Below are 13,697 nucleotides of genomic sequence, written 5' to 3'. Positions count from 1 at the left end.
AGTCTTGGAGGGATCCATCCAATGTGGGTTAGTGTCAGACCAAGAGCGGTGGTTTTGTTTGTTAACTTCACCATTCACATAAGGGTTTGCCTCATCACTGAACAAAGTCTTCTGCGTGAACTGAGGGTCCTGTTCCAATTTTTGTTTGGCCCATTCTGCAACTTCTGTGCGCCGACCTGTGTCATCCTCGTTGAGATGCTGCAGTAGCTGGAGTTCGTAAGGGTGCCATTTGTGAGTATCTAATATCCATCGAAGGGATGTTCGACTAATGCCACTCTCCAGTGACATTTTGAGCCTCGCTAACAACCCGGCATTTCATCTCCGACAAAGTTATCCCAGAGAGAAGTAAAGCAAGTGTGTAAGTTCATCTCTGAATGTTTGTAAAGCATTCCAGCGTAAAGCTTAACAACCGATATATGGGGCAACTGCCTCTCTCTCTCTCCCTCTCCTGCTGCTACTTCAATCATGAAACTGCTTAACGATTAGCTGATTTTCTGTCGCGACTCCATCTCTCTTGTTTGTTTTTGGCCCACTTTGCACCAGAAAGAGGAAACCAGCGGCTGAACAACAGCAGCACATTTAACTGTCAGGGATCCTGGGTCTGAGCGACCCAGGATCCCTGAGCAGTTATGGACTTGTTATTGTGATATGTATTTGTAAGTCTATGCTTCTGTTCCGGTGTTCCACTTATTGTATGTGTAGGCGTGTGTAGGTATGTGTGTATATATATATGTGTGTGTGGATGCCAAGCACCTGCAGGCCTGATGGGCGTGGTCCTGCTAGAGGATTGGCCACGCCTGAAGCCCCACACACACCTGCTGCTGATCAGGCTCGTCGGGGAGCTATTTAGGAGACTGATGGAGCTCCCACCGACGCGGGATCATTGCGTGAGACTTCACATCAGTCTTAGCTCAGTTAAAGTCTGTGAGTGTATGCCTACTGGAATACAGTGGCACTGAGGTCTGAAAAGGAAAAAGCAGTCATTTATATTTGGTGGCACAGCTCTATTCTAAGACCTCCCTGATCTTTCATATGTGACGTGAAGCACAAAGCAATGACAACAGATATGACACTAATTTAGTGAACGGGCACAACTTGAAGTGTTTTAATACCATGTCTCAATCACCCATTCACACACACACAAACATTGGGTGAATGTATTTCTAACAACTTAGGATTCAGTATGTGGCCCAAGGATACTTTGAAATGCAGACTGGAGCAGCCTTCCAATTAGCAGATTACCTGCTCTACCTCCTGAGCCACATCCACCTATGTGACCGCTGCAAAGTGTTGGTGGTTACAGCTGTTTTAAAAGCATGCATTGCATGAAATAACCAACTGGATATGCAGAAGGGTCTGCCACTGGCTCATCCACTTTAATTGCTCTACAAGACTGTGCTATCAAATATTAGAATATATCCCCCTTAATCCTGTGAGATTGAAGTGATCACTGCTATGACCTTAACCCCTGTGCCATCACAATAGCCTGGTGATGCTATTGTTTAACATGGGCCTGATCAGAAAACCTTACAGCCTAATATTTGCATTTCACCATGTCCCCTACTTTGTATGAATAATGTGCACTTTGTACCTATACTTAATCATTCATTTTTAATTCTTAAATGTTTCCTATACAGCTGTTTGTTGATATGAATTGGAAAGTAAAAATAATTGCTTTCTAATTATTTCTAATTAATAGATTGCCTGGAGTGGATAACTGATGCAGGACAAACAGTCTAATTGCTTTTAAATGAAGCAGCAGATCATAAGTAATTTCCACACAAACAATATTGAGCTAAAAGTATAGATCTATTAAACACGATGATTCATGTCTTATTCACTGCGGCACTGACTCTGAATTCTCTCGGTGGACTGAATTTGTTTTAGTGTGAAATTTTATGCAGATTTATTGCCCACATGTGGTACTCAGAGGTCATATGAAGACAGTAATCAAACCTGGCTTCAGGCTGTCGATTTCCCCGTCAACTAAGGCTCCCAGGTAAGATTGCAGTGTTTAATGTCCCAAGACCTCCAAAAAACTTCTCCCAGTCACTTGTAGAATTTCAGATGAGGATCTGCCAGCTTACACTGAGCAGACCTTCAGGGAGGTTCACCCTCAAGTAACAGAATGCCTCTGGTTATGTGTTTTTTTCCCCTCCCCTGTGCCTGTCAGTCTGCTTCAGATGCCCTTCCCTTATTACTCGACGTGCACGTCGGTGATACAGAAAACATCAGTGCAGCTGATCAGACATGTCGTGCTGCTTTTCAACCTGGAAAGTGTACTCTACAGTTAATCATAATTGCCTCTCCTTATCATCACACCAGACAAACACCAAACAGCACCTACTTGTGTTAAAAAGTATTAAACAACTGCAGGTTTCCTGCTAGCTTTGAGTGCATTGATGGTTCCTACTGGTCTAAAGGTGTGCTTCATGTAGTGCAGCTTCTGCAAACTCTCTCTCTCTCTGTCTTTCAGATTCACAGACAGAAACCTCCAGCAACCTTGTGTGACTGTTGCCTCGGTTTTGTAGATGGGTGTGTGAGGCAAACACCAGCATAAAAATCAGTGGTTGATTAACAATTCATACAGTCGATTTGTTAAAGCGCTCTGCTCACCACTGCCATATCAGCTTCACGTACTGCCGGAGGACATGAAAGTGAGAAAACCAAAGAAGAGAGAGGAAGGCGGGATAACGAGGGACGAGGAAAGGGTGCAGTAAAGGATGAGGGGACCGAAGGTTCTGTTCCCTCACACGCACACATCCATACAGCAAAAAGGTGATATGACAGTGCTTTATGAAATTTGGGCTTGCTATTTCATTTTCCTGATGCTCTCCGTTGAGCTTATTAAGATGATAAAAAGCATGGATAATTCAGTGATGTATTTAGTCTTCAAGCCAAACCAAAAAGCACTCCTAACACTGTGCATCCAGGCTACTTGAAGTCTGGTCACACTGCTCGTTTTGTATACTCATCAGTCAGTATTATCTGTCACTACACTTTGTAGGTCTGGGAGTTTGGGTGATCTGTCTGACAGATGACAGCACTTTACTCAAACAAATCATGCCATTTATATTCACAGCTGCTCTCAAGGTAATCCAAACCCTTGACTTGCATACAAGATGTTTCCAGCACTGGACTACCTAAGTTTCCACTCTAAAACACTTTAAATTTGTAGAAATTTATAGATCGTGTGTGTGTGTGTGTGTGTGTGTGTGTGTGTGTGTGTGTGTGTGTGTGTGTGTGTGTGTGTGTGTGTGTGGAGAGAAATCTGTAGCAATCACACCAAGATACCACTGGATCTATGCATGTAAGCTTTGCTAACCAGTAAGTATCAGGTTTTGTTGTGCTATTGTGTTATTTTGTTGTATTAGCGTATTAAGCATTTGTGCATATTTAACCCTTAAGAAAGGCCAAAAATTTGCAAAAGTTATTCAAGGTTAAGATTGAAACAGGTTCAGCATAAACCATTGTGGAATCAGTGGTGTTGGCAAGGAGCAATGAACAGCGACATGAAGCTGAAAATGGGCCTTCCTGCAAATTGTTTCATAGAGACTAACTTTAAAAACAGTGCATTTTTTTAAAAAGATCCAAAAATAAAAGCCTGTGATTTTGGCAAACATTTTAAATAGCTGTTGTAACATTTCAGCTTGATAAAAAGGTTCATTAAGCAAAAAAGCTGATACTGTTCATGTGGACGTAACGTGTTCAGTGGGAGAAATGTTTCGTCACTCATACAAGTGACTTCTTCAGTCTTAGCTGACTGCAGGTTTCTCCAACCTTATACACAGAACATTTGTATAATAACTGAAACTAGCACCACTGACAATGAACTGATTCAGAGATGGTCTTTCCCTTTTCACATAAATGGCTTTCTTGACTCTCTGCTCAAACCAGCGTTCCACCCTGTCCAGGACGTCTACATCCTCATCATCAACAGAGTGTCCAGTGTTGATGTAAAAAGACTGCTGGCCTGACAAGTTAGCTCTTCTGTGTTATGCCATCCGTTTAACCAGATCAAGAAACTGACCTCACAGCCCATTATCTGTCAGTGCTGCTAGTTTCAGTAATTGTGCAAATGTGCCATTGGGGAAACCTGCAGTCAGCTGAGTCTGAAGAAGTCACTCGTATGAGTGATGAAACGTTTCTCCTACTGAAAACGCTACATCCAGATGAACAGAATCAACTTTCTTGGGATTTCCTTGCCTGGATGATATAGCATGCATCAAGACCTATTAAGCTACTATTAAGCTTAAATGTGCAAAGAAGATGAGACCACTTTGATGTCTGCAGCTCTCGACACTCAATGCATGCAATAACTCATGGAGCAATAAACACTCCTGTCAAGGCAAAAATATGCTTCACGATTTGTCAGCAGTATGCACACTTAGCCCTGCAATATTAATTAGCCAACTGTTTTTTGTGTTTTTTACTTTCAGGTATTACATCAATTACATAGCACTATGTTGTCCTACACATCTCTCACATCAGCTTTTAAACACAGATTACACTTCAATACAGAGGAATACTTTGTAGCAAAGCAAACTATTCTTTACATGAACCCTGATTCCAGCTGAGCTGTCCAGGTAACTCTCCCAAGACATCACATATGTTGCAGAACATATTGCTGTCCATTGTGTTGTCTCACACAGGTTGTGAGATTGTTGTTTTTGGAGCGAGGTGCATGTGTAATGTTTGCACTTGCCCTGTATAAATCCTTTTCAGATTTCACGTAACAAGCTGTGCCTGTGTTGCTAATAAATGACTTGCACCTTCATCACATCTGCTGTTTGTGACCCGCTAATTTGTGCTGCTCCTGACTGACTGTGTTGGCCATTATTGGTCATTATCTGCGTTCACAAATTAGGTCACTCAAAGCTTTCCCAACCCATCCACAATTGTGGCCTCACATTATTTGACCTGCCACTTAGTTTCAGAATTGTATTTTAATCAGGACAGGAAGAACCTGAGACAGTTGGAAACAACGATGCAGACTCACATCCACTTCCTGATTAAGTACCAAGCGAGTAGTATTGATTCTTTATAGCCCTTTTCACAGACATGAGTTAAAAGTGCCCTAAAGGAGGGGAAAAAAATGAAGAAGACAGGAGATGCTCGTATACCTTAGATCACTTTATCCTTCTTGTGTGAGTAGGTTGCTTTATTTGCTTTGACCTGACTCACAAGTCTAGTTTTGTACTACTGCCAGAACTGCCTTATGCTCATGTGTAAGGGTCCCATTATAACCACCCCATAGGTGGCTTTGCACTTGACATCATCACACAGCCATATCTATCAATGCTCGTCATTGAGGCATCGGCTCCCACTGCAGTATTCCGCTGAACGGTCGTCACACAGACAAAACCTCCACATCAGCGCAGGTATTGGAGGAGAAGAATTAAAACTAAAAGCAAAGAGGTTTTTATTACACTTTGTTCAAGTCTGATGTATTCAAACTGTTGTAACATCTCCCCCTGTACAATCTTTGTACAGGGGGAGATGTACAAAGCTTCTGGACTGATATATCATTATACTGATACATCATCTGGCTGTGGTGGCAGCAGCACAATGCACCAGGTTACAAAAATCAAAAGGTGCATGACCAGCAGACACAGCAGCTTGCGACAGCAGGTATATTGTCAATTTGATGTCCATTTTGTCGTACGGTGCAGTGGACACTGTATAACAGGGCCTTCATAGTTCTAGCTCATCATCCCTTCAAGCCTTACTTTCTGCCACTCCTTCTGCTGCTGTATCGTCTGGTAACCCACCAAGTCTTTTTACAATTGGCAGTGTTGGCAGTGGCGTGCTATGATTTTAACAAAAAAGGCAAGCAGAGACAATAACAAATAAATGATCAGTCGATAATTTTAGTGGTAGGTTTATTTGAACAGTGAGAGACAGAACATTAACCAAAAAAATTCTGAAAAATGCATTTCAAAAAAGTTATAAATTCATTTCCACTTCATGAATGAAATAAATATTTGATACCTTTGCAAAACGTACTTGGTCTTGCACATGTCTTGTAGTTGGCCACAAGTTTTGCACACATCTCAGGGGAGATTTTGTCCCACCCGTCTTTGCAGATCCTCTCCAATCCCTAATGTTTCATGGCTGATGTTTGAACCTTCAGCTCCCTTCACAGATTTTCTATGGGATTAAGGTCTGGAGACTGACTAGGCCACTCCAAGACCTTAACATGCTCCTTCTTGAGCCAATCATTTGTTGCCTTGGCCGTGTGTTTTGGATAATTGCCATGCTAGAGTGCACTATCTGAGGGAAGGAGGTTCTCACCCAAGAGCTGTCTTTTATACAGGTAACGAGTTGAGAAGGCTCCCAATGTCAGCTTGACACCTGTATAAAATACACCTGGGAGCCAGAAGTCTTGCTGGGGATCAAATACTTATTTCATTCATGAAAATGCGAATTAATTTATAACTTTTTTGAAATGCATTTTTCTGGATTTTTTGGTTGTTGTTCTGTCTCTCACTGTTCAGATAAACCTACCACTAAAATCATAGACTGATCATTTTTTTGTTAGTGGGGGAACTTATAAAGTCAGCTTCAGTTCAAATCATTTTTTCCCTGACTGTATGTTTAAGGCTGAGCTCATTTACTTGAATATAAATTTACTTGAATATAAAGTATTTATTAAATTCCTTATATGTCCTGTGAGGACTACATATCTATTAAAATTAATTGTGTGCAATCTGATAGTGTTGAGAGCCTGTACCTAGTCAACTTCCCTTTTTTTTTAGGCCAGACATGGGTATAGCTGCTTTCCCCTCTCCATTAACATCAACATTTTCCTTGCTTATGTACTAAAGGAGTTATTAACAACTTTTTCATCCATGTTTTCTGTATCACACATATTGGCCAAGGTGGTTAGCAAGAGGAAACTTGTTACGATGCCTACAATGACTTCATTTAAATCGACTTCATTTAATCATGACTTTATGTTCATGACAGTGACTTTTTCATCACTATTTTACAAACTTCTGCATAACCGAGGTGGTCCAAAAGACAATTTTCCAGAAGTCTTGTGTTGTGTTTAATGCAAGTTGTGCATATGATTTAAAAATTGACAATTTTTATTTGCATTTAATGTATGAAATATGATTCAATAAACATGTTTGTGGTTGTTACAATAAAAAATATAACTTTTTCTACTCTGACCTTATGTTTTTTCTCTGATTTTAGATCAATTGTGTTAATACAGTATGTCAAAATGAAAACATAACTGTAAATTCAGACACGTGAGGTTGTGCTGAAAAGAATGATACCAAACAAGGCACAGTAAATAGTTTTTAAAGGTGAAATGTAGAGGTCAAATCAAAAGTAGGTAAAAATGGCCAATTATACCCTGGACTCCAGAGGGTTAAAAAAAAAAATTCAAGTAATGCAATAGTTACTTTTCAAGTAATTAATTACTTTTAGAATCTTGTAACTCAGTAACTAACTCAGTTACTTTTTTGAAGAAGTAACTAGTAACTATAATTAATTACTTTTTCAAAGTAACTTGCCCAACACTGACGATGGTTAAGGACAAATTCAAAGGCATGGCAGGATCCTGTAAACGGACCAAACTTTAGTCAGGGGAACAACTGAGATAATCCATCCACAATACAAGGTTAGTCATTAATATTCTGCTGCATGGGCTGGGTTGTAGTTATAGCGTAAGGTTTTAAAAACTGAGCTTTAAAACGAATAGTGATAATAAAAACACAGAGAGGCGGACAGTGATCAGTGACTGTTTTCAGGAGCTTGTTCAGATTAAATAGAACAAGATACAAAACAATAAAACATGTTAAAAACACAACAGCTTTAATAAATAAATAGTAGTTTGGACCCGGAAGCAGGGTTCATACGTCACCGCTTAAAGAATGGATTGTTTTATACAATAGTGGTTCCTATTAGACCAGAGGATTTGCACCCTGTTGGCCATTGGAAAGAATATAGGTTCAACATACCCCAAGTGATGCAAAAGGAAGGGAACGCCCTGGACAAAGCACCACTGGGGAAACAAAGAAAATAATCATTCTAACTAAAACTACTTTTAACTTAAAAAAAAAAAAAAAAGTCATCATTACCAGTAACACAATAATCCTCAGTGAAAACCCATGCAGGTTTCATGCTTTAAGATAACACTCACTACTGCACCTCTAGGCCATTTAGCATAAAGATCATGTTGTGTTTATTTTTTGGATGCATCAAAAAATAATGTTGCCGGTGCTATATTGAAGTTCCAATTGCCCAGCTATTACTCTGTGTGTTGAATTAAGAAATGTCCATGCAGGGAAAAAACAAAACACTAGTCTGTTGTGCCCACACATTTCATTAGCAGTGACATTCTGATTTTTTTCCCTTATATTAGAATCAGGGGCTTACAAATCCCTTCCCAAGCACTCAGGGTGATAATCCCAAGTGTTAGACTTGAGCCCCAGAGTATCCACACTCCAAGTGGACAAAAATCTGAAAGGTCATGAGCATTATGTTACATATCTTACATGCTTTCATAAACATAATAGGGAGATGAATTGGCTTCTTCCACAATGGTTGAATATTGACATTGAATTGATTTTGTTTTCCCAGTGAGAAAAACATATTGTGCAAGACTCCCAGGTCAATAGATACCTCAGTGGTAGTGGAAATTGATTTTCTTCTGTTTTTGTTCTGCTGTTGTCTACTGTTAACCTAATCTAATCACCATCATCAGCTTTTGATTATTTGCTTGGAGGTACCATCCAGTTGGTTAAATCTTCAGCTAGTGCAATGTCCCAAAGTAGCTTAGCCATCATGTGGATGACCAGAAAGTAAAATTAGTTGAGTCATTTTATAATACAAAATGCCACAATAAAGCACTGTTGTGGATAGCCCTTATCACAGAGTGCAGATTTAACACAAACCATGTTAATTTAAAACATTCATATTTCTTAATTGCATGTAGACTGACCTGTTCCTCAAAAGTAGGGCAGTCAGTGCTGCCAGCAAAGGCCAGAGGAGATATATTGAGAGAACTTTCTATGTATTTTCGAGTCGCAGAGAAACCTCATTTCATATTGAATTTTATAGCAATGCACATTGCATTTTTGCTTTTGTGTATTTGCATATGTTCATTTACAAGGAACAAGCAAGGAAGCAGATAAAAAGAAAACAAGGGGCAAAAGGCAACTGTTTATCAGATTACAATAATTGAACTGATACATTTGTGGCTCTAATGACTAATCACTCTGATCATCTCTATCTCTGATTAATTAGCAGGAAAGTTTCATCAACAATTATAATTTAAATTCCAATGACTTGGTGATCCCATAACTTTTTCTTCATTAGGCCTAAATGTCATGGCTGGGGCGGCAGTCGTGTGGAGGTGAGGAAGGAGGATCCAAAAGCAGACAGTGGCGGAGGTGCAAGTGGGTTTTATTTACAGTGCACAAATAACCAAGGTGTGGGCAGAACTGAACATAAACCTAAACTGGAAAAGCTAATACAAAAGGAGGACATGGAGCGAGGGGCAGAGAGACGCGGAGCAGAGACACAAATGAACACAGACGACGCGACGAGAAGCACAGGCAGACACCAACTATAAATACACACACCAGGTAATCAGGAAATGGCACACAGGAGGGGACACAGCTGGAACTAATGGGCATAACGAGACACAGACCTACAAAGTAAAACAGGAAACACACAGACTGTTTTACAACACAAAACTCGGGGACCTGTACAGAGCACAAAGGGAGACACAGGTAGGGAAAATAAACACTACAAACCCCAACCACCAATACAAAAACAGAATAAACTAGAAAATACTAATAACAAACTCAAAGCGCTGGGTCACCGACCCAGGACCATGACAGTACCCCCCCCCCAAGAGCTGGCTCCAGACAGCCCAACAGAAACACAAACCCCCCCCCAAAAACCAAAAAACGGAAAACGACCCGACCAGGGCGGGCGGCGGGGGTCCAGGACGGAGGGACAGAGTCCAAAAAGGCCCAGACGGACAAGTTCAGGGGGCCGACCCGGAGGCCGACAGCGCCGGAGGCCAAAACAGTGCAGTTCCGGGGGCCGACCGTGCGGAAGGCAGTGGCAACGATGGGGAAACAGTTCAGGGGGCCGACCGTGCGGAAGGCAGTGGCAACGACGGGGAAACAGTTCAGGGGGCCGACCGTGCGGAAGGCAGTGGCAACGACGGGGAAACAGTTCAGGCGGCCGACCGTGCGGAAGGCAGTGGCAACGACGGGGAAACAGTTCAGGCGGCCGACCGTGCGGACGGCGGCGGCGACGGGGAAACAGTTCCGGAGGCCGGCCGCGGCGGCGAAGATGCCCAACATGCGGCCCGGCAGATGACCGACGATGTTGAGGCGGCAGTTGGAAACCTGAAGGCTGCGTGGCTTTCGCTGGACCAGACGAGGCGGGAGCTGAGGCTGGACCAGACGAGGCGGGCGATGGCGAAGCTGGACCAGGCGAAGCGGGCGATGGCGAGGCGGAAGCTGAGGCAGAGGCTGGACCAGACGAGGCGGAAGCCGAGGCAGAGGCTGGACCAGACGAGGCGGAAGCCGAGGCAGAGGCTGGACCAGGCGACGGCATGGGTGGAGACACTGACGCTGGACCAGGCGACGGCGTGGGTGGAGACACTGACGCTGGACCAGGCGACGGCGTGGGTGGAGACACTGACGCTGGACCAGGCGACGGCGTGGGTGGAGACACTGACGCTGGACCAGACAAAGGCGGAGCTGGAGCTGGACCAAACGAAGGCGGAGCTGGACCAGGACCAGACGAAGCAGATGAGGCAGAGGCCAGACCAGGCGACGGCGAAGTTGATGGTGGTGAAGCCGGACCAGGCGACGGCGAAGTTGATGGTGGTGAAGCCGGACCAGGCGACGGCGTGGATGATGGTGGTGAAGCCGGACCAGGCGACGGCGTGGATGATGGTGGTGAAGCCGGACCAGGCGACGGCGTGGATGATGGTGGTGAAGCCGGACCAGGCGACGGCGTGGATGATGGTGGTGGAGACTCCGAGGCTGCAGCTGGCGTGGGCGATGATGGTGGCGACTCCGAGGCTGCAGCTGGCGTGGGCGATGATGGTGGAGACTCCGAGGCTGCAGCTGGCGTGGGCGATGATGGTGGAGACTCCGAGGCTGCAGCTGGCGTGGGCGATGATGGTGGAGACTCCGAGGCTGCAGCTGGCGTGGGTGGAGACGCCGAGGCTGCAGCTGGCGGCAGCGTGGAACCCGGAGACGGAGGCGCTGCAGCAGGCGGCGGCGTGGACGAAACAGTGGATGCGGCTGCTGCTGCAGGCGTGGATGCGGCCGCTGGTGGAGCAGCTGGTGGCTGGACGGGCTCCTCGGGCCCCCCAGCTGGCGAAGCAGGAGGCCGGACGGGCTCCTCCGGCCCCCCAGCTGGCGAAGCAGGAAGCTGGCTAGGTTCTCCTGAACCTCCAGCTGACGAGTCTTGGGGCCGGACGGGCTCCTCGGGCCCTCCAGTTGGCGAAGCAGGAGGCCGGACGGGCTCCTCGGGCCCTCCAGCTGGCGAAGCAGGAAGCTGGCTAGGTTCTCCTGAACCTCCAGCTGACGAGTCTTGGGGCCGGACGGGCTCCTCGGGCCCTCCAGCTGGCGAAGCAGGAGGCCGGACGCGGAGCCCGGACGGGCTCCTCGGGCCCTCCAGCTGGCGAAGCAGGAGGCCGGACGGGCTCCTCGGGCCCTCCAGCTGGCGAAGCAGGAAGCTGGCTAGGTTCTCCTGAACCTCCAGCTGACGAGTCTTGGGGCTGGACGGGCTCCTCGGGCCCTCCAGCTGACAAGTCTTGGGGCTGGACGGGCTCCTCGGGCCCCCCAGCGAAAACAGTCTCAGAACCAGTGGGCACTGGAGCCCCTGGCAGGGACAGAACAGAACCAGCAGGTGCGGGGACCCCTGGCAGGGACAGAACAGAACCAGCAGGTGCGGGGACCCCTGGCAGGGACAGAACAGAACCAGTGGGCACTGCGGAGACCCCTGGCAGGGACAGAACAGAACCAGCAGGTGCGGGGACCCCTGGCAGGGACAGAACAGAACCAGCAGGTGCGGGGACCCCTGGCAGGGACAGAACAGAACCAGCAGGTGCGGGGACCTCTGGCAGAGACAGAACAGAACCAGCAGGTGCGGAGACCTCTGGCAGAGACAGAACAGAACCAGCAGGCACACAGGCCTCTGGCGGGCACAGAACAGAACCAGTAGGTGCGGGGACCTCTGGCGGGCACAGAACAGACTGCAGCTGCACGGAGCACCGACCCTGCTCAGGCAGCGACAGCCGGGTGCAGTCCTCAGCTGGGTTCTTAGCCTCCAGGGTTCCAGAGTCTGCTGGGGGCCGAAACCCAGCCTCTGGGGAGGCCCTGGGGCGAATAACAGTCTCTAAATTAGCCAGTTTCTGAGAAACTAGAGTGGTTTTATTGGGTTTGTCTCTCCGCTTAAAATGGGTGCTAGGAACGGGATTCAAAATGGGTGGCACAGACACAGCCTCCAGTATGGAGGGAGCGAGTGACCGGGCTAATGGAATAGATGCAGGCTGGGCTAATGAACTGGCTAAAGGCTGATGTACTATTTGAGGTGAGACTGGAGTTGGTAGTGGAGTGGATGAAACCCAGTCAGTTACTGGTTTGGATGTTTTGAAAATGCCAACTTGTGAGAGGTCAGTTACCACGAAGGTAGGTAAGCGCCGTGAACTGTCTTTACTCTCCCCATGAACAGCCCCAGAAAACACAGTCCCAGAAGCACCAGCGTCCTTAAAACTCACCACAGCTGGTCGCACAGGGGTCCCTGAATCCGGCTGTGGGGTGAAGCGCCGGTGGCGCGAATGTTTCCTCCCCACCGCTGACGGCTCCGACAGGCAGGGAAAAACCCCTGGGGGGTCGGGCCGTGAAACCTCCGGTGGGTGAATCTGAGACGGCTGCTTTGTGGCGGTCGTTGTCCGTTGTTGCGGGGCAGAATCTTCCGAAGCTTGCACCGCTTCCCGGGCTTTATGCAGATCAGCGATTAAGTCAGTAAATCCCCGGACCTGGTGGAGATCGGGATTTCCGGCCAGGATAGCCTCAATGGCATTTATCCCCACAACCTTCGCTCGTGCATTGGAGGTGTGGGTTACCCAGTCCACCAGGCGTAGGGCGCGTGTGAGGTCGCTCTCCCCGGACAAAGCTGCTGGATCCATCTTGTGGTCGCGTCGTACTGTCACGGCTGGGGCGGCAGTCGTGTGGAGGTGAGGAAGGAGGATCCAAAAGCAGACAGTGGCGGAGGTGCAAGTGGGTTTTATTTACAGTGCACAAATAACCAAGGTGTGGGCAGAACTGAACATAAACCTAAACTGGAAAAGCTAATACAAAAGGAGGACATGGAGCGAGGGGCAGAGAGACGCGGAGCAGAGACACAAATGAACACAGACGACGCGACGAGAAGCACAGGCAGACACCAACTATAAATACACACACCAGGTAATCAGGAAATGGCACACAGGAGGGGACACAGCTGGAACTAATGGGCATAACGAGACACAGACCTACAAAGTAAAACAGGAAACACACAGACTGTTTTACAACACAAAACTCGGGGACCTGTACAGAGCACAAAGGGAGACACAGGTAGGGAAAATAAACACTACAAACCCCAACCACCAATACAAAAACAGAATAAACTAGAAAATACTAATAACAAACTCAAAGCGCTGGGTCACC

General features: G+C 46.3%; 1 pseudogene across 1 annotated transcript in view; it reads right to left on the bottom strand.

Annotated features, from left to right (window-relative positions):
• The window catches only part of LOC146507220 (uncharacterized), a 44,917-nt pseudogene extending 31,740 nt beyond the window's left edge, over nt 1–13,177 (bottom strand). Inside the window, exon 1 of the transcript XR_014877275.1 lies at nt 12,767–13,177. The product of XR_014877275.1 is annotated as an uncharacterized LOC146507220 (transcript). The remainder of the gene's footprint in view (nt 1–12,766) is intronic.
• Nucleotides 13,178–13,697: the final 520 nt, after the last annotated feature.

Source organism: Neolamprologus multifasciatus, chromosome 12 (assembly GCF_963576455.1).
Source record: "Neolamprologus multifasciatus chromosome 12, fNeoMul1.2, whole genome shotgun sequence".
In the NCBI taxonomy this organism is placed as follows: domain Eukaryota; kingdom Metazoa; phylum Chordata; class Actinopteri; order Cichliformes; family Cichlidae; genus Neolamprologus; species Neolamprologus multifasciatus.
Note: the sequence above shows the minus strand (reverse complement) of the source record. Positions and strands in the feature narration are given on the sequence as shown.